The 19,702-nt window shown below is 39.6% G+C and overlaps 1 pseudogene; it reads right to left on the minus strand.

The window, feature by feature from the left end:
• Positions 1-211: 211 nt before the first annotated feature.
• Positions 212-19,702, minus strand: part of LOC109906768 (piggyBac transposable element-derived protein 4-like) — a 79,356-nt pseudogene continuing 59,865 nt past the window's right edge.

The following is a 19,702-nucleotide window of genomic DNA, read 5'->3' on the forward strand; positions in this document are numbered from 1 at the left end:
CATAGATAATAAACAGCGAGTAGAAGCAGTGTAAAAATAGAGGGGGGTGTCAATGTAAATAGTCCGGGTGGCCATTTGATTAATTGTTCACCCGTCTTATGTCTGTTAAGGAGTCTTTTGGTCCTAGACTTGGCGCTCCGGCAGCAGGGTACAAAAGCATTTACAAGGGGTGGTCAAAGAGATCACTCTGATTGTGAACAGGATTCTGAACTTAACTGGAGCCATCATTTTCCAACTTCGTCTGAGAGAGAAGAAACAGAGGACAAATTTTGTGGCAAAATCATTCAAACATTCAACTTTTCAAATCCCGAACCAAAAGTGCTGCAACAAGCCAATACCAACCACCACTTACTACCATATGTGTGTGTGTGTGAATATGAGACTGGCCGGCTCAAATTGGTCTTATGTAGCAACATTTGAAATTGTGTTTTTAACATTGGATAAAAGCAGAGACTCAGAGCTACAAAACGGTATATCATACACTGCATATTTGAGGAACAATGGGAAAGTAATTCTGCTTTGAAAGTTGATAAACTTGTAAACTCACTTTTGAGGAAAGGGTCTTTGAATGTTTTGGTAGCTACTGGAGAGCTCTTCTTAAACCCTTTCAGCTTTGTTCACATCCTCTTAGGCCTGCCCCACCCGCTTCACCAGGTAAACAGAAAGTATCCAGATAAAAAATATTTTATAAATATTAGATGACACTTACCAAGACACACTTGTCTAAATTGATGGGCCATATGAAATAAATGCTATCCAGTGGTGGAAAAAGTGTTGGAAAAAGTATTAAATTGTCATACTTGAGTAAAAGTAGAGATACCTTAATAGAAAATGCCTTAAGTAAAAGTCCCCCAGTAAAATACTGTGTGTGTTAGGAGAGAGTAATTTGAATAGAGGCACTGCAGATTGTGCTGATGACTGGTCCATCCGAACCATGCATGAACAAAGGAATCTATATTCGGAGATTCTGTTTCTGTCCTGCCCTTGACTTTGATGAAGGGCATGTGATGTCCATAGACTCTTCATCGCAAAACTCCCTGATCTTCTCAAAAATATAAGTTTGTCTAGCTGTGTCCAGTTCAGGTAGTTCTTGTACAGGCAGACCATCTATGGGAGGAAGGATGTCAGATTTGCACAGCAGCTGAAACCTGGTCCCTACTGAGTCCGAACGCTCCTTGGCGACAACAACACCAGACTCGAGAGCATCGAAGCTGTAAAACAGGAAATAACTCAACATTTTTAGAAGACATTACAACCTTGCACAGCATCAATTCACCTCCAAAGTTGACATAAGAAGAATAACCTCATACAATGCAATGCAAATGATATTCAAGTGAAGTGCTGGTACTGCTTGATCTGTGGTAGCGGCCTGAAGTACGGAGTCAGGTGTTGTTGCAAGCCATAGCTTTCCACCAGCACCATACCATCCTCCAGTCCTACCAGCTGTGGGATGTTGACCCTGTCACAGTGCTGTCCTTCACAACACCAGCAATCTCAGACAAAGCGTTCACTCTGGTCTTTCTGAAGAGCTGATTGATGAGCCCGAAGCACCAGCAAACTTGGTGTGGCCTGTGATCAGGAAGTGAAGGTCCAGACTGTGGTGGAGCTTGTGCATGGTCCACCAGGCAAAATACCAGAGCACAAACTTGTTCTTGTTTTGGCCACTGCAGTTATCACAACTAAGGTCCACATGTGTTTCCCCAACTCTGTAGATGTTGAATAAATGTTTCATCTTGTCGTGACATGACTATCATTAATGTGATGACGGTTAATTTATCAAATAAATTAACTATGTTTAATTATTCTGTGATTAAATTAATCTGGTAACAATTAACTCATTAGCAATCTTGGGGCACCACGGGAAAAGTTTGTTTAATGAATGACCGTTTCCCGTATTAACTCAAGAATATATCGTTATCATAAAAGTCATACTTTATATACCACATATTAGTCTCATTCTAAATGTTGTTGACTTCAAATCCGCACGAACCCTAGTCTAAATGATGAATCTGCAATAAACAAATTGGCTTAAATTTGTATTTACTAACTAAATAATCACACAGAATTACATAAACACACACACGGGATAGATTATATGTTGATTACTAACATAATGCAATGAAAAGTCCCTAGTGGACTAACCAGATATGATGGCTTGTCACACAATGAAAGGGGTGGGGGAAAAAAGTGGGATGAGGAGAGACAAAGGAATTCAACTATCGTACATACATTTGAATAATATGCTCATGGAAATGTAAATACTTTGCACATGAACAACCGCTCATTCGAAAATAATTGCAATGTATATACAGTGTGGCAAAAATGTATTTAGTCAGCCACCAATGGTGCAAGTTCTCCAACTTAAAAAGATGAGAGATACCTGTAATTTTCATCATAGGTACACTTCAACTATGACAGACAAAATGAGAAAAAAAATCCAGAAAGTCACATTGTAGGATTTTTTATGAATTTATTTGCAAATTATGGTGGAAAATGAGTATTTGGTCACCTACAAACAAGCAAGATTTCTGGCTCTCACAGACCTGTAACTTATTTTTCAAGAGTCTCCTCTATCCTCCACTCGTTACCTGTATTAATGGCACCTGTTTGAACTTGTTATCAGTATAAAAGACACCTGTCCACAAGCTCAAACAGTCACACTCCAAACTCCACTATGGCCAAGACCAAAGAGCTGTCAAAGGACACCAGAAACAAAATGGTAGACCTGCACCAGGCTGGGAAGACTGAATCTGCAATAGGTAAGCAGCTTGGTTTGAAGAAATCAACTGTGGGAGCAACTATTAGGAAATGGAGACATACAAGACCACTGATAATCTCCCTCGATCTGAAGGCTCCACGCAAGATCTCAAGAACGGTAAGCAAAAATCCCAGAACCACACGGGTGGACCTAATGAATGACCTGCAGAGAGCTGGGACCAAAGTAACAAAGCCTACCATCAGACACAATACGCCGCCAGGGACTCAAATCCTGCAGTGCCAGACGTGTCCCCCTGCTTAAGCCAGTACATGTCCAGACCCGTCTGAAGTTTGCTAGAGAGCATTTGGATGATTCAGAAGAAGATTTGGAGAATGTCATATGGTCAGATGAAACCAAAATATTTTTTACTTTGTGGTAAAAACTCAACTAGTCGTGTTTGGAGGACATAGAATGCTGAGTTGCTTCCAAAGAACACCATACCTACTCTGAAGCATGGGGGTGGAAACATCATGCTTTTGGGGTGTTTATCTGCAAAGGGACCAGGACGACTGATCCGTGTAAAGGAAAGATTGAATGGGGCCATGTATTGTGAGATTTTGAGTAAAAACCTCCTTCCATCAGCAAGGGCATTGAAGATGAAACGTGGCTGGGTCTTTCAGCATGACAATGATCCCAAACACACCGCCCGGGCAACGAAGGAGTGGCTTCGTAAGAAGCATTTCAAGGTCCTGGTGTGGCCTAGCCAGTCTCCAGATCTCAACCCCATAGAAAATCTTTGGAGGGAGTTGAAAGTCCGTGTTGCCCAGCAACAGCCCCAAAACATCACTAATCTAGAGGAGATCTGCATGGAGGAATGGGCCAAAATACCAGCAACAGTGTGTGAAAACCTTGTGAAGACTTACAGAAAATGTTTGACCTCTGTCATTGCCAACAAAGGGTATATAACAAAGTATTGAGAAACTTTTGTTATTGACCAAATACTTATTTTCCACCATAATTTGCAAATAAATTAATTAAAAATCCTACAATTAGATTGTCTGGATATTTTTTCTAATTTTGTCTGTTATACTTGAAGTGTACCTATGATGAAAATTACAGGCCTCTCTCATCCTTTTAAGTGGGAGAACTTGCACAATTAGTGGCTGACTAAATACTTTTTTACCCCACTGTATTTACGCTTAGATGTCTTTGTCTTCTCTCTCTGGTGAAATCACTTGATTCGTAAACAGGGAGTCATTCGACAGAAAGTCTCTGGTTGTGTAAGTTTCTAGTTGTCCACCAGAGGTCAACATGTCCTTTGTAGTTGTAGTAGGTCGGTCTCGGATGATCTGTTAGAATAGACCTTCCAGAGTTCTACCAATGGTCGTTTGATAGGTAACTTCTTTTCTCGTCTTCGGTCGGGTTCACAGGACTATTTTGCATATACAGCTGCAGACTGTGAATGTGTTTTCTTTATCTTCTTCACTCGTTGAGAGTTCCTGACCATTTGTGACATATTCAGCTCGTGTTGCAAGTATACTGGTCTGGTAGAGTCTAGCCATTCATAACTTCCGGTTCAACACTGTCCGCCTGCTTCGTCTGGTGTGATTTTCTTCTTCTCTGTTGAAAGTTTCAATACCTTTCAGCTCACGCTGTCGGTCATGCTGGTCTAACGTGAAGTCTAACCATTTTACACGTGTGGCTTCCCGTCCGTGTACTGGTCTGATGTGAATTTTGTCACGAGGGCTTTATGTACTCTGGATTTAGGGAGCGTTCCCTGACGCCGACATAATGTCTGTTCTTACATGGGTGTGGGTATAACTTTTATACCCACACCCAGGTCGCAGTTGCAAATGAGAACTTGTTCTCAACTAGCCTACCTGGTTAAATAAAGGTGAAATTAAAAATAAAATAAAAAAATGAAAAAACGATTATAATTTACATGGCTAAAATCACAATTCATCTTCTCACAAATAGTCTCATATTTAATCATATAAGTTCCACAACATTTAAATATAAATCCGATAACTGGGACGTATACTGGGACGTTAATCAATAATCAGGATAACTTGTTCTGAAACATTAAATGGATAAACATGCAAAACATTTGTGCTGTTAACCGTTTACCCAACTGCATATCAAAACAAACTTATGCACCCACGTCAAAACATGCTCAAGACCTCACTGCAGCCCTTTCATATTACATTGCAAAGAACATGATGCCATTTCATATAGTATAGTTACTATTATTTGGTTAAACTGCCCTTAATTATATCACAAAAGAACAACTTATTTGACATGATTGTTTAGAGTCCACAAACCATTTACCACATTACTTACATTAGAAATATTGTTTCAATGTGCCAACTTTTGATGTTATCGTACTGAAAATCTCTCTCTGTTGTAAACAAAGGGATTTTTAACTTCCATTTCTGCAGAGTGGGAGAGAGAGTTCCTGCAAGATATGTACGACCGTCATAAAACTTTAAATACAGTCAAGCATTTTAGTTATAAAACTAAATAATAAAGGGAGCCTTGATTAAATGTACAATCACTTAAATGTAGTTGGCTAAGGTGTATGTAAACATCCGACTTCAACTGTATATATGAGAGGTAGGTTAACACCTTTCACTGAGATGTGTAAAGACAGACTGGGCAGTAGCTAACTAGCAATGTGAAATGGCATTCTGAGAAAACATCACTTATGTTACACACAGTTCATACACGTAAGTTAATGTTAGGTAGCAAACCAGCAATCGAACCTCAGCTAACATTTGCTAGCTAACAGCAAGCTTTAACTTTGTCTTTTCTTTAGACATGCAACGTTAACGTTAGCTATCTAGCGAAACAAGTAACAATAATCCCATCCCATAGAGTACTAGCAATACAGATACAAGATAATCGCATGGTACACTTTCACCGTAAAAGCCTTTTTGAAATCTGACACAACAGTTGGATTAACAAGAAGTTATTCTTTAAGCCGATTTATAACACCATTATGTTTTTTGAATTTTTATTATGATATTTCTGTTTTGAACTTGGTGCTCTGCAATTTTCCTGGAATTTGCCAGGTGGGACGGTAGCGTCCGGTAACAACTTTATTCATATTTGGGGGACGGTAACAACTTTATTCATATTTAAGGCACATGAAAGTTAACATGTTCAAGAAGGCATTTCTGCAAAAAAAATGCATTTTGATAAAAAAAACAAAAAAAAACAAATGGCTCTCCTTCTGAAGTCGTGACTTGCGACATATGCCTAGTTTCCTGAAATGGGTCACGTGTGTGACCACTTGAGGGTGATGTAAATGTCACACTGACCTCATATAAACAGTGCACGATCCAGATTCGCCAAGATTCTGAACTAAACTGGAGCTGACTTTTACCAACTTGTTATTCTGAGAGAGAAAAAACTCGACAAATTTAGTGGCAGAATATTTAGCACTCACCTTTTAAAATCCTGAAAAAGTGTTGCAAACACAGCACCAAGTACCTGCTCGATACTACTACAGCACAGACTCTACACTTCCAATTTCACTGAAAGATGGTCCGCATGTCAAAAGGAAGGAACTGCTTTCAACATAACACAATGAATAAAACAAAAACTCCAATGTACAGACAGGCGGTCCACTTTAGAATGAAATTTAAGAATATTTAGTCCTACCACCACTGAAGAGCCATGAAGCCTGCAAATTTTAGAAACGCTTCTCAATGACATCTGAAAATGGAGACAAAAAACAAACATTGGTGATTCAAGCACGGGTTAACTAGAATGATTATGGATCCACATGCACACATTTGGTCAGTTCTACACTACAAGAATGCATCTGGTGCATATCAAATTGGGCCGAGTTAAGTAAATTGTAAAAAATGTATCTATGCCTTAATTTCCCCAAAATATTGTCTGCTATGGTCTAAATACTTTTTATTTTATATTACTTTATTCAAAACCCATTATTCATGTGTCTAGAGTATTGCGCCAATAAAAACACATTTACACCCCCAGAATAATCACATTATCTTATCTGGAGAAGGAATTAATCACCAATCAACTCCTCTCATAAAGCTCAGAGCTCGGGTGACTGGAGGTGATTGAAAAGTAAGAAACAAATAAATAATTCAAAGATTTTTGGGAAGGGGGTCTACTGAACTCAACTGACAGCTTCCCCCCCACACACACACACATTTGTTGGTTAATAGGTTTGAATTAAGCCAATCAAGTGGTGTCGTGTGTGATAAGCAGTCTCGCGGGCCCTGTAAGGGACTGAAGGAGCTCTTGTAATGAATGGTTGGAGTGCTGCTGATAAACAGAAATCAGAAACAGCATGAAAATTACTCAGGGTATATCAGAAGAGAAAATGTGTGTGTGTGCGTGCATTCTGGGTTGGGGAGTGGGGGGGGGGTGTAATAGGTGTGTGTGTGTATGTGTGTTTAAAACCTCATTGTCTCCTATAGAGCTCCATTTTTATGGAACGGTCTGCCTACCCATGTCAGAGACGCAAACTCGGTCTCAACCTTTAAGTCTTTACTGAAGACTCATCTCTTCAGTGGGTCATATGATTGAGTGTAGTCTGGCCCAGGAGTGGGAAGGTGAACGGAAAGGCTCTGGAGCAACGAACCGCCCTTGCTGTCTCTGCCTGGCCGGTTCCCCTCTTTCCACTGGGATTCTCTGCCTCTAACCCTATTACAGGGGCTGAGTCACTGGCTTGCTGGGGCTCTCTCATGCCGTCCCTGGAGGGGGTGCGTCACCTGAGTGGGTTGATTCACTGTTGTGGTCATCCTGTCTGGGTTGGTGCCCCCCCCTTGGGTTGTGCCGTGGCGGAGATCTTTGTGGGCTATACTCAGCCTTGTCTCAGGATGGTAAGTTGGTGGTTGAAGATATCCCTCTAGTGGTGTGGGGGCTGTGCTTTGGCAAAGTGGGTGGGGTTATATCCTTCCTGTTTGGCCCTGTCCGGGGGTGTCCTCGGACGGGGCCACAGTGTCTCCTGACCCCTCCTGTCTCAGCCTCCAGTATTTATGCTGCAGTAGTTTATGTGTCGGGGGGCTGGGGTCAGTTTGTTATATCTGGAGTACTTCTCTTGTCCTAATCGGTGTCCTGTGTGAATCTAAGTGTGCATTCTCTAATTCTCTCCTTCTCTCTTTCTTTCTCTCTCTCGGAGGACCTGAGCCCTAGGACCATGCCCCAGGACTACCTGACATGATGACTCCTTGCTGTCCCCAGTCCACCTGGCCATGCTGCTGCTCCAGTTTCAACTTCCACCTGACTGTGCTGCTGCTCCAGTTTCAACTGTTCTGCCTTATTATTATTCGACCATGCTGGTCATTTATGAACATTTGAACATCTTGGCCATGTTCTGTTATAATCTCCACCCGGCACAGCCAGAAGAGGACTGGCCACCCCACATAGCCTGGTTCCTCTCTAGGTTTCTTCCTAGGTATTGGCCTTTCTAGGGAGTTTTTCCTAGCCACCGTGCTTCTACACCTGCATTGCTTGCTGTTTGGGGTTTTAGGCTGGGTTTCTGTACAGCACTTTGAGATATCAGGGCTATATAAATACATTTGATTTGATTTGATTTGATTGTGTGCTCTAAAATGAGTTATACATTTCATTATTTACATCTTGCAAAATGAAATGTATTACTTGTTTTAGAGGACAAAATATATTTTCAAATGACATCGAGATTAAGTTTGTGCCACATGTAGATCAACCTTTATGGTGTCTTGCACAACCATCTCTTACAATCTCTTATCAGAATTAGACATTCACCACCAAAGGACAATTTTTTACTCTAGTTTCAAAGCTTTTGTAAATTCATTTTTTACTTGCAAAATCATACATTTCTCATTCTATCCATAAGACAGAACCAATGACAGCGAAACAATAACTTTACCCTGCCTCAGTGGTGGTCAGTGACATTTATAATGAGGCAGTAATATTTGTTTTAATGATCATGGCCTTCTATTACAGCATGTTGGATGACTGTCATTCATATTCCATTCACCCAGTTCAATGTAAAATTGACAGATTTAGGCTCCTACATGACTTTCAACTTTCCCTATACCCATCATGAGGTTGTTACAAACTAGCCTATGAATGAAAGTTTACATTGTAGGTGCACACAGGTCGAGAGATTTTTGAAATGACAGAAAATGACACATGGGCAGACAGTGACATATTCACTAGCGCCTTGCATATACTTGCATGCATCTAGCTTATCTAGGGTGTAATCATTAGTTAAACAGTTTCAAAACATTTTTTGGAGGTATTTGTTATCTCAGTTTCGTTTGCTTCCGTTGAAGAACGTTTTTCAACAGAATCGGCAGAATTAATACACCCCTGATCATGCATATATTCTTTCTAGCCTTTATGCACTCACCTCCTCACACCTTTTCCCTTCGTTTGTGGACTTCAATGAACAACACATCAACTGGATGTGACCAGGCAAAAAAAACTTTCCAAGCCAAACCATGTCATAACCGCTACACACAGCCTACATTGTTGTCGCCATATCAGCTAAATTAACCTCCTCGTCAACATAGCTAATAGAACTAATGTGTTCGTAAACCCACTACAATTATGCCGTAATGTGACAGCCCCGGTGGCAGTCAATTAATAAAACCAAAAGCTGACCTTGACTTGGAAGAGTTCCAGGGTTGTGTTGGAAAGTCATAGCCAGCCAGCTAGCTAACATAACATCACTCGGTTTTAGCGGAAGTTTTAGTAACTTAACTAGCCATTTGCATTTCCTAGCTAAGTAAGTGAAATTGAAAGTGAGAAAAAAATGAAATATTTCTCTCTATATTGCTTCTCCTTTTTTGAAGAAATTCATTTGTTGAAAACTGTTCAATTATGTTTTTTCTTTGAGTCAACTTCTCAACACATTTTATGCACTGCAGTGCTAGCTAGCTGTAGCTTATGCTTTCAGTATTAGATTCATTATCTGATCCTTTGATACAGTATGTCAGTTCATGCTGCAAGCGCCCTGATACGTTGTAGGACGTCCTACTGAAGTTGTCATAATTACTGTGTAAGTCTATGGAAGGGGGTGAACACCATGAGCCTCCTAGGTTTTGTATTGATGTCAATGTACCAAGATTAGGATGGAAGCTAGCTGTCCTCCGGCTACACCTTGGTACTACCCTACAGAGTGCTGTTGAGGCTACTGTAGACCACTGCAAACCAGTGTTTTTTAATCAATTATTTGGTGACATGTAAATATATTTGGTATAGGTTTATCTAAAAAGGATAACTTTTTCAATGTTTATGAAATTCACTGAGGAGGACGGTTCTCCACTTCCTCCTCTGACGAGCCTCCACTGCCCTGCCTAGAGCACAAATTAAAATCATTACATTTAAAATCTACTTTGGACAAACTTCCCCAAGTCATAAATGTACTCCTAATGTAGACAAATTCTACAATTCCAAATATATTTGTGTTCTTCTGGGTATTTCAGCAATGAGTAGCTTTTTTCACTCATCTTATTATTATTCATCCACTGTGTATCGTTTCAGCACCAACCAGACGGAGTGATGTCTCCATGGAAACCAAATCCAACGACTGGCTTCAATGCCAACTCGACATAATAGAATAATAAGAAGAAAGACAATGATGCTCAAAAGTATCTCTCAAAACACACTAAATGATTCAATAGCCTGTCTTGCACTAGGAAAACCAAGCATTAAGGCTTTAAGGACTCTATTGATATCGCTACCTCTCCATAAATACATATTTAAAGAGCCACACAGTCAATCGGCAACCGCCACATGGACATCAAAGGAATCCAAGGAACACCATCACTTTTTGACTGCAAAACATTGAATTTAGCATTAAAAACTTTCACATTTTCAATTGAGACACTTTTTGTTCTATGATATCATGCTATTCTGTTTTTGTTAACTTTTTTCATCGACCTTAGTAAAACATGAGAACACCTAACAACAGAAATACACCCAACAATAAAGGTGAATAGAAGGCCTAAGTACTGTTTGGTTCTAAATGAACAGAGTAAAAAACTCACAGACTCATAGTAAAGCTCAAACCAAGTTTATTCACCCACTGGGTCATACAGCTGCATAAGACAAAGACATGTTTCCACCGGTGGTAGCATATCCCAATTTGGGTGCAGCATCCTCCTTCCTTCTAACCATTACACTGCTAGACAGGAAGTTATGTGATGTGGGCAATAAACTGTTCCTTTTCCCTTAATGTGACCTAACCTAACCTCGGCCCCTATTCATCCCTAACCCACATCTTTCCACCCTTACCAGTGACTGCAACCATGTGATTGCCTTTCCTTTATTCAATACATGCCAAGCTTAATTACATCCACCATATACATTCTTCCTACAGATAACCATTAACTTCTGGTGTAGAAACCAGACTATGGCATTGAATATTTCAATAGGATACTTGATAAAATATATATATGAGACTCAAAATTGAGTTCAGGTGCATCCTGATCATCTTCCAGAAGGACAACCATCTCTACAGCACTCCACCAATCAGCCAGAGTGGTAGAGTGGCCACTCCTCAGTAAAAGGCATTTGACAGCCCACTTGGAATTTGCCAAAAGGCACCTAAAGACTCGCAGACCATGAAAAACAATATTATCTGGTCTGATGAAACCAAGATTGAACTCTTTGGCCTGAATGCCAAGCGCCACATCTGGAGAAAACCTAGCACCATCCCTACGGTGAAGCATGGTGATGGCAGCATCATGCTGTGGGGATGTTTTTCAGCGGCAGGGACTGGAAGACTAGTAAGGATTGAGGGGAAAGATGAACAGAGAAATGTACAGAGAGATCCTTGATGAAAACCTGCTCCAGAACACTTAAGACCTCAAACTGGGGTGACAGTTCACCTTCCAACAGGGCAACAACCCTAAGCACACAGCCAAGACAAAGCAGGAGAGGCTTCAGGACAAGTCTCTGAATGTCCTTGAGTGGCCCAGCCAGAGCCCTGTCTTGACCCCAATCGAACATCCCTGCAGAGACCTGAAAATAGCTGTGTATCAACCTTCCCCATCCAACCTGAACAGGTGTACCAAGCTTGTAGCATCATACCCAAGAAAACTGCAGGCTATAATCACTGCCAACAGTGCTCCAAAAAAGTGCAGAGGAAAGAGTCGGAATACTTATGTAAATTTAATATTTACGTTTTTTTTGTTTAAAAATACATTTGCATACATTTCTAAAAACATGGTTTTGCTTTGTCATTATGGGGTATTGTGGGTAGATTGAGGAGAAAAAAATCTATTTGATACATTTTACAAAAAGGCTGTAATGTAACACAATGTGGAAAAAGGGGTCTGAATACTTTCCGAATGCACTGTATATTAGGATCGCAGTAGCTGCTGCTAACGGAGCCGCAGTGGCAGAAAAAGTACCCAATTGTCATACTTCAGTAAAATTAAAGCTAACTTAATAGAATATGACTCAATTAAAAGTGAAAGTCACCCAGTAAAATTCTTGATAAGTGTGTTAATTTAACCATTTTACTGTCCTGCTAAGCATTCAAAATGTCAGGGAAAAGTAATTTAGTGAACTAAAAGTTGTCAAAAATATAAATAGTCATTTATAATACAAAAACTTAACTTCTTAGGGTATAGGGGGCAGCATTTTCACTTTTGGATAAATAGCGTGCCATTTTTCAACTTCCTGCTACTCATGCCAGGAATATAAGATATGCATATTATTAGTAGATTTGGATAGAAAACCCTATGAAGTTTCTAAAACTGTTTGAATCATGTCTGTGAGTATAACAGAACTTATGTAGCAGGCAAAACCCCGAGGACTAACCGTTCAGATTTTTTTTTTTGTTCTCATTAGGAAACAATATTTCTTAAGAAACTTGTTTTCAGATCCTACCGCTTCCACTGGATGTCACCAGTCTTTGGAATTTGGTTGAGGTTATTCCTTTGTGCAATGAAGAAGTACAGTGCATTGCGAAAGTATTCGGCCCCCTTGAACTTTGCAACCTTTTGCCACATTTCAGGCTTCAAACATACAGATATAAAACTGTATTTTTTTGTGAAGAATCAACAATAAGTGGGACACAATCATGAAGTGGAAAGACATTTATTGGATATTTCAAACTTTTTTAACAAATCAAAAACTGAATTAAAAATTATTCAGCACCTTTACTTTCAGTGCAGCAAACTCTCTCCAGAAGTTCAGTGAGGATCTCTGAATGATCCAATGTTGACCTAAATGACTACTGATGATAAATACTATCAACCTCTGTGTAATCAAGTCTCCGTATAAATGCACCTGCACTGTGATAGTCTCAGAGGTCCGTTAAAAGCGCAAAGAGCATCATGAAGAACAAGGAACACACCAGGCAGGTCCGAGATACTGTTGTGAAGACGTTTAAAGCCGGATTTGGATAAAAAAGATTTCCCAAGCTTTAAACATACCAAGGAGCACTGTGCAAGCGATAATATTGAAATGGAAGGAGTATCAGACCACTGCAAATCTACCAAGACCTGGCCGTCCCTCTAAACTTTCAGCTCATACAAGGAGAAGACTGATCAGAGATGCAGCCAAGAGGCCCATGATCACTCTGGATGAACTGCAGAGATCTACAGCTGAGGTGGGAGACTCTGTCCATAGGACAACAATCAGTCGTATATTGCACAAATCTGGCCTTTATGGAAGAGTGGCAAGAAGAAAGCCATTTCTTAAAGATATCCATAAAAAGTGTTGTTTAAAGTTTGCCACAAGCCACCTGGGAGACACACCAAACATGTGAAAGAAGGTGCTCTGGTCAGATGAAACCAAAATTGAACTTTTTGGCAACAATGCAAAACGTTATGTTTGGCGTAAAAGCAACACAGCTCATCATCCTGAACACATCATCCCCACTGTCAAACATGGTGGTGGCAGCATCATGGTTTGGGCCTGCTTTTCTTCAGCAGGGACAGGGAAGATGGTTCAAATTGATGGGAAGATGGATGGAGCCAAATACAGCACCATTCTGGAAGAAAACCTGATGGAGTCTGCAAAAGACCTGAGACTGGGATTGAGATTTGTCTTCCAACAAGACAATGATCCAAAACATAAAGCAAAATCTACAATGGAATGGTTAAAAAATAAACATATCCAGGTGTTAGAATGGCCAAGTCAAAGTCCAGACCTGAATCCAATCGAGAATCTGTGGAAAGAACTGAAAACTGCTGTTCACAAATGCTCTCCATCCAACCTCACTGAGCTCGAGCTGTTTTGCAAGGAGGAATGGGAAAAAAATTCAGTCTCTCGATGTGCAAAACTGATAGAGACATACCCCAAGCGACTTACAGCTGTAATCGCAGCAAAAGGTGGCGCTACAAAGTATTAACTTAAGGGGGCTGAATAATTTTGTACGCCCAATTTTTCCGTTTTTGATTTGTTAAAAAAGTTTTAAATATCCAATAAATGTCGTTCCACTTCATGATTGTATCCCACTTGTTGTTGATTCTTCACAAAAAAAATACAGTTTTATATCTTTATGTTTGAAGCCTGAAATGTGGCAAAAGGGCGTCAAGTTCAAGGGGGCCGAATACTTTCGCAAGGCACTGTATGTCCATCTAGGAACTGCGTAACACTGTTGAGAGATGCGCAAGACTTGAAAAGTAGCTTGGTTTGTTGTCTTCCTGTATTGAACACAGATAGATCCGTCTTCAATTTGATTGATTATTAACGTTTAAAAATACCAAAAGTTGTATTACTAAAGTAGTTTGAAATGTTTTGGCAAAGTTTACAGGCAACATTTGAAATATTTTGTAGTGACGCTGCGCAATTTGGAAGCAGTTTTTTTCTGGATCAAACGCGCCAAATAAATGGACATTTGGATATATATGGACGGAATTAATCGAACAAAAGGACCAATTGTGATGTTTATGGGACATATTGGAGTGCCACCAAAAGAAGCTCATCAAAGGTAAGGCATGTTTTATATTTTATTTCTGCGTTTTCTGTAGCGCCTGCAGGGTTAAAATATGATACCCTCTTTGTTTACTGCGGTGCTATCATCAGATAATAGCTTCTTATGCTTTTGCCGAAAAGCCTTTTTAAAATCTCACATGTTGGCTGGATTCGCAACGAGTGTAGCTTTAATTTACTATCTTACATGTGTGATTTAATGAAAGTTAAGTACGTTACACCACTGCAGAGCCGCTACTCTTCCTCGGATCCACAGGTGTGTGAGTCTATTGACGCATCCTCACGTGCATCTAAAATCTGCATTAAAATCTGTCAGTTTAAGATAGATATAACACCTTTCTTATATCTCTTACATATATGACAGCCACTCAAAAACCTTATTCCTTAATAATTAAGATGATTTTTGACTGTCTTTTTGCCATTTATGAATGTGCTATTCAATGTGTTTCTATGGGCTATAGTAGTAAATGCCAAATGCATAAATTTATCAAATCAATTTCAAATATTTTATTTTGATACTTAAAGGGGTCCTACAATTCTAAATCAAATAGCTAAATAATTCATGGTATGATCATCATGAAACAATTACCCGACCCCCCCACCTACTCCCCCTTCACTGGCTTGGAGTTTTAAAAGTGAAAGAATAAATTAATGTCAAATCAATTGCACTAAGTTCTTGTTCTTTTTTTGTTGTCACAGTTTACCATTAGGTTTTTAAAAAATTACTTAAGTAGTTTTCTGATCGGATACTTTTTTCTCTAGTTTCTTACGAGGGCTACTTTTACTTTTACTTGAGGAAATTACAATCTAAGTAACAATACAGATGTCTGCAGCTCAAACACACAATGTTTAAAAGGGGTTGGAAGTCCAAAGCGCGTCGGCCTTACGGTTGGACTCATTAGGTCAAACTGCCTCACTATACTCTTTCAATCACCTTGTGGCTTCTATTCCATAATCCAATAGTCACTTTTTTGTTGTTTTCCGTGAAGCTATTGACATGATGATATTGGGGTGCTCTACTTTGGCAAGTTTGTCCTATGATTGCGAGCCCAAACAGCCATGGCTGGTCCACCCTGCCTTAACTTCTTATGGATATGGGAGACGCTAGCGTCTCAACTGGCCAATTGCCAGGGGCAATTCAGAGCGCCAGATTAAAATAAAATGCTATAAAATTCAAACTTTCATTAAATCACACAAGTAAGATACTCAATTAAAGCTACACTCGTTGTGAATCCAGCAAACATGTCAGATTTTTTAAATGCTTTTCGGCGAAAGCATAAGAAGCAAAAAAATCTGAACAGTTAGTTCTCTGGGTTTTGCCTGCTACATAAGTTCTGTTATACTCACAGACATGATTCAAACCGTTTTAGCAACTTCAAGGGTGTTTTCTATCAAAATCTATGAATAATATGCATATCTTATATTCTTGGCATGAGTAGCAGGAAGTTGAAATTGGGCAGGCTATTTTACCAAAAGTGAAAATTCTGCCCCCTAGCTTTAAGAGGTTTTAATCTAGCGTGGGCTAATTGAATAGCTATCTCTGGGCTGTAGGCAGGGGGAGTGTTGAGCTCCAGGGGACTACGGAGGGGTGATGAGTGAGAGAGAGAGAGAGACAATTAAGAGAGAGAGAGACAATTAAGAGATAGAGAGGGGAGAACCAAGGAGAAGATAGTGGAAAAAAACGAAATAAAAAATTGTGGAAAAGTGAGGTGTTGATGGGAAGTGGGAAAATAACAAGTTATGGGGTAGAGCGAGACATACATAGAAATATCAATGAGAAGGTAGAGAGAAAAGCAGAGAGCAGAGTGGAAAAGGGGAGAAAGGGAGGCTTTGCAAACAGGCATGCTGTGATGCAGGCTCCAAAATGGTGAACTCTGTCTGTATATCATGTGTGACAAAACTTCAGAGATAACTTTGTTCCTCCAGCCAGAGGATTTGAAACAATATCTGAAGTTTGCTGTCATCCAAAATCTTATTGAGCACTGAAGTAAGAACCAGAGAAAAGTGTGACATTTTCATACATTTACCAGAGAAAAAAACTTTTATTCCCTGAATCAAATTAGAATTACAACTCTTGATAACTCAATAAGGAAATGATTGTATCCCTTGGCTTGAGTTAATGCTAAAATAGACTAGAGACAGGTGTCCCTCATTCAGGGGCAGGGCTCTCTCTCTGTCCTTCTCGTGGTCCGAATCACACGTAGGAATATAGATAAATTACAAACTTCTTCAAATCATTAGTGTTTACATAGCCCAATGAGGATGATCACGTCTCACCAGGAAGTCAGAACAGAGGTCAGTTAGCCCTATTAAGTGAGTATTTGTTTTCATATACCTCAAACATTATTTCAAACATTTTGTGTATCAGGTTTACATTGGATTTTTTAGTACATGAGAATTTACGTGTGCAACTAAAACTCTGACAATAGAAACTTCCTTTGTGTACAGCATCCTTTCTAAACCATGAAAAACTCACTAAATCCAAATAAAAATACCACGCACATCTAAATCAAAACAGATTATTAACCATTCACAAATATCCATTAACTTCATGGTGACATGGGGCAGTATTTTCACATCCGGATGAAATGCATGCCCAAATTCAACTGCCTGCTACTCATCCCCAAAAGATAACGGGACGCTAGAGTCTCAGCTCGCCAACAGCCAGTGAAAGTGCAGGGCGCCAAATTCAAAACAACAGAAATCTCATAATTTTAATTCCTCAACCATACAAGTATTTTACACCATTTTAAAGATACACATCTCATTAATCCAACCACATTGTCCCATTTCAAAAAGGCTTTTCGGCGAAAGCAGAACATATCATTATGTTAGGTCAGCAGTAAGTCACAGAAAGCATTCAGCCATTTTCCAACCAGAGAGGTGTCACAAAAAGCAGAAATCTAGATAAAATGAATCACTAACCTTTGACGATCTTCATCAGATGACACTCCCAAGACTCAATATTACACAATACATGTATTTTCTGTTCAATCATGTTCATATTTATGTCCAAAAACCTCTGTTTACATTGGCGCCATAGTCAGAAATGCCTCCAAAACATCCGGAGAAATTGCAGAGAGCCACATCAGATAACATAATAACATAATAACATAAACTTTGATGAAAGATTAATTCTATGTAAAAAATGTAAGAAACTTGTTCTAAATGCAACCGCTGTGTCATATTTCAAAAAAGCTTTATGGCAAAAGCACAATATTCAATCTGAGAACAGCGTTCAGCAAAAGCAAGAGCAAGCCAGCCATAAGCAAGCCATAAGCAAGCCACCCACTAAGTTGTGGAGTCCACAAAAGTCATAAATAGCATTATAAATCTTCACTTACCTTTGCTGATCTTCGTCGGAATGCACTCGCAGGACTCCCACTTCTACAAGTAATGTTTGTTTGGTTTGATTACGTTCATATTTATGTCCAAATAATTCCATTTTGTTCGCGCGTTTAGTTCACTATTCCAAAGGCACAATGCGCGATTGCAAAATCCAGACGAAAAGTCAAAAGATTTCCATAGCAGTTTGTAGAAACATGTCAAACGATGTTTACAATCAATCCTTCAATAATATTCCAACCAGACAATAGTGTATTCATTACAGAGGAAAAAGAAGGCCCGGCTCGCCCGCATGACCGCGCAGTAAACAACTGAATGGCCACAGCCTAGTCCACTTGTTGAAACAGCTCTTATTCAACACTCTTCCACAATAGAAGCCTCAAAAAACTTTATAAAGACTGTTGACATCTGCTGGAAGCCTTGGGAAGTGCAATCTGGCCCAATAGACATAGCATATTGGATAGGCAATCACTTAAATGAAACTACAAACCCCAGATTTCCCTCTTCCTGATTGGATTTGTCTCAGGTTTTTGTCTGCCATATGAGTTCTGTTATACTCACAGACATCATTCAAACAGTTTTAGAAACTTCAGTGTGTTCTATCCATTGCTTATCCCTCTCCTACTGATAAAGACATTTGCTGTTGATATATTATCGATTATATATTTTAAAAACAACCCGAGGATTGATTATAAAAAACGTTTGACATATTTCTGTGGACATTATGGAAAATATTTGGAATTTGTCTGCGTTGTCGTGACCGCTTTTTCCTGTGGATTTCTGAACATAATGCGCCAAGCAAACAGAGGTATTTTTTTATATAAAAATAATTTGTTCTTGTGGGAGTCTCGTGAGAAAACATCCGAAGATCAAAAGGTAACCGATTAATTTGATTGCTTTTCTGATTTTCGTGACCAAGCTACTGAATGCTAAGTGTACATAATGTTTTGTCGTGCGATCGATAAACTTACACAAACGCTTGGATTGCTTTCGCTGTAAAGCATATTTTCAAAATCTGACACGACAGGTGGATTAACAAAAGGCTAAGCTGTGTTTTCCTATATTGCACTTGTGATTTCATGAATATAAATATTTTTTGTAATATTAATTGAATGTAGCGCTATGCTATTCAGCGGTTGCTGATAACACTTATCCCGTTAAGGGGATTGCAGACATAACAGTTAACCCTGAAGGAGCTCCACAGCGGAGATCGTACACTCCACAGAGCTGGGTTTTTTGGAAGATTGGCCAGAAAAAAAGCCATTGCTTAAAGGAAAATATAAGCAAACACATTTGGTGTTCACCAAAAGGCATGTGGGAGACTCCCCAAATATGTGGACGAAGGTACTCTGGTCAGATGAGATGAAAATGTAGCTTTTTGGCCATCAAGAAAAAAACTATGACTGGCATAAAGCCAATACCTCTCATCACCCTGAGAATACCATCCAGTGAAGCACGGTGGTGACAGCATCATGCCATGGGGATGTTTTTCATCGGCAGGGACTGGGAAACTGGTCAGAATTTAAGTAATGATGGATGGCACTAAATACAGGGACATTTTTGTGGGAAACCTGTTTCAGTCTTCCAGAGATTTGAGACTGGGACGGAGGTTCACCTTCCAGCAGGACAATGACCCTAAGCATACTGCTAAAGCAACACTCGGGCGGTCCTGTTGGGGCTAGGGGGGCACAAGGAGTTCCCTAAAGTGAACACCCCCTCCCATTCAGCTGAAAAAAATAT

The sequence above is a fragment of the Oncorhynchus kisutch genome, linkage group LG16 (genome assembly GCF_002021735.2).
Source record: "Oncorhynchus kisutch isolate 150728-3 linkage group LG16, Okis_V2, whole genome shotgun sequence".
Classification (NCBI taxonomy): domain Eukaryota; kingdom Metazoa; phylum Chordata; class Actinopteri; order Salmoniformes; family Salmonidae; genus Oncorhynchus; species Oncorhynchus kisutch.